At 50.8% G+C, this 1,951-nt stretch overlaps 1 protein-coding gene across 1 annotated transcript in view; it reads right to left on the reverse strand.

Annotated features, from left to right (window-relative positions):
- The window catches only part of SACS (sacsin molecular chaperone), a 146,560-nt gene extending 145,554 nt beyond the window's left edge, over positions 1-1,006 (reverse strand). Inside the window, exon 1 of the mRNA XM_089685805.1 lies at positions 699-1,006. The gene's annotated coding sequence lies outside the window, so the exon portion shown is untranslated. The remainder of the gene's footprint in view (positions 1-698) is intronic.
- Between the last annotated feature and the right edge of the window lie 945 nt (positions 1,007-1,951).

The raw sequence follows: 1,951 nt of genomic DNA on the forward strand, positions 1-1,951 counted from the left end.
GCATTGTGCAGTGCTGGGACAATCATCATCATTGCCCAGCACAGGAGTTCTCATCAGTGCCCAGCTAAGACACTGGGAATCCTAAACAGTGACCAGCACAGGGACCCCGATCAGTGCCTGGGACAGGAATCCTGGTCAGTGCCCAGCACAAGGACCCTGATCACATTGGGGATCTTGATCAGTGCCCAGCACATGGATCCTAACAAGTGTGCAGCACAGGGATCCTGATCAATGCCCAGTACAGGAATCTTGATCAGTGCCAGGGACAGTGATCAGAGCCCAGGACAGGAATCCTGATCAGTACCCAGCACAGGGACCATGATCAGTGTCCATCACAGGGATCAGCGACCAGCACAGGTACCGAGATCAGTGCCCAGCACAGGATCAGTACCCAGCACAGGGACAGAGATCAGTACCAGGCACAGGATCAGTACCAGGCACAGGATCAGTGATCAGTGCCCAGCACAGGATCAGTGGTCAGCGCCCAGCACAGGGTCAGCGCCCAGCACAGGGTCAGCGCCCAGCACAGGGTCAGTGATCAGCGCCCAGCACAGGGTCAGTGATCAGCGCCCAGCACAGGGTCAGTGATCAGCGCCCAGCACAGGGTCAGTGATCAGCGCCCAGCACAGGGACAGTCCCTTCCAGTGTATACAGTCCCAGATCCCATGGCAGTGATGTGGAAAGGGAAGAATACTCACATGGTGCAGAGTCTCCCAGGATCCAGGTCCCAGGTGCAGGGGCTGGGAGGACTGCTCGCTCTCCTGAGTCTAGTGTGAAGTCAGCAGCTTCCCCACATAGTGCTGCGAGGCGATTTCTGCACCGGGGACAGATCCGGACACGTTCGGTGCAGCCCAGACTCCCCCTCCATTCATTCCAGCCAGCATGTCACCTCCGTTTCGCCCGCCCCGGCTCTGCTCCCTCCGCTGTCAGTTGGAGATCTGCCCTGAAAAGTCATAATGGGAGTAGCCAGGACACATCACACACTCGGATACCGTTAGATGCGCCTGGAGGAAGGCTGTAAACATTACGCATGCTCAGAAGGGGACTGCTGAACTGGGGCGGCCACGTCTGTGGGAAGTGAGTATGCGCAGTAGGAAGATGGGACCATCTGGGCAGCCATGTGTATGGGCAATGCGCATGCTCAAATACTTGTTACCATGTATATTGTAGCAGCTTGATAAAATGGTGAAGTTATCATTATGGTCTTAGGAAATAACATTGTGACTACGTACACAGGAGCAATGACATACATGTGTCTACAGGGCATTTGTAAACACATAGAAATTATTTTGAACGGTGGCATTCACACTGCGTGCCTAAAGAGGTTGGAACGTCAAACTGCTTTTACCGCAATGTGTCACTCTAGGTATCTTGGTTTTAGTTGTGGATGGAGTGGAGATGGATAAGGTTTTTATTGCTGTGTGTGTCCCCATTAGGGAGGTTCACCCTCTCAATTTGTTCTGTTTACCATTATTATCAAAGTGATTATACAAAAAAAATCTTGGCATGTCCCCGGAACAGGAATAGCGGGGGACACTAGGGCTCCATGTACTCGGGGCGTTTGGAAAACACTTCTGAACGATGGAGAGTGACTGCTGGAAAACATAGGTTTAAAAACATCTGTTTAGCTACGTTTGCATACCGCGTTTATGCGGGTTTGTGTTTAGAAGCGTTTTGTAAAGATAACCTCAAGAAACCTTCCCAAATGCCCAGAATGCACTGAAAAACAGTAACAAATTTACTAGTTCAGACATTTTGAGAGAAATAAAGAGAGCAGAAGCAGAGAGCAGTATGTGTTGAGATGACCTGTCTTTTCTGGTTGTCTTCACTATGGATCCCATCATGAGCATAATGCAGCACGTTCTACCATTGTTTCCTTCACGCAAAACCTGGAACTGACTGCGCTGGTGTACCGGGTCCATTTGAATACATGGAAAACACTTTGCATGCA

The sequence above is a fragment of the Staurois parvus genome, unplaced genomic scaffold (genome assembly GCF_062004578.1).
Source record: "Staurois parvus isolate SC_StPar_1 unplaced genomic scaffold, SC_StPar_1.0 ptg000387l, whole genome shotgun sequence".
Lineage (NCBI taxonomy): Eukaryota > Metazoa > Chordata > Amphibia > Anura > Ranidae > Staurois > Staurois parvus.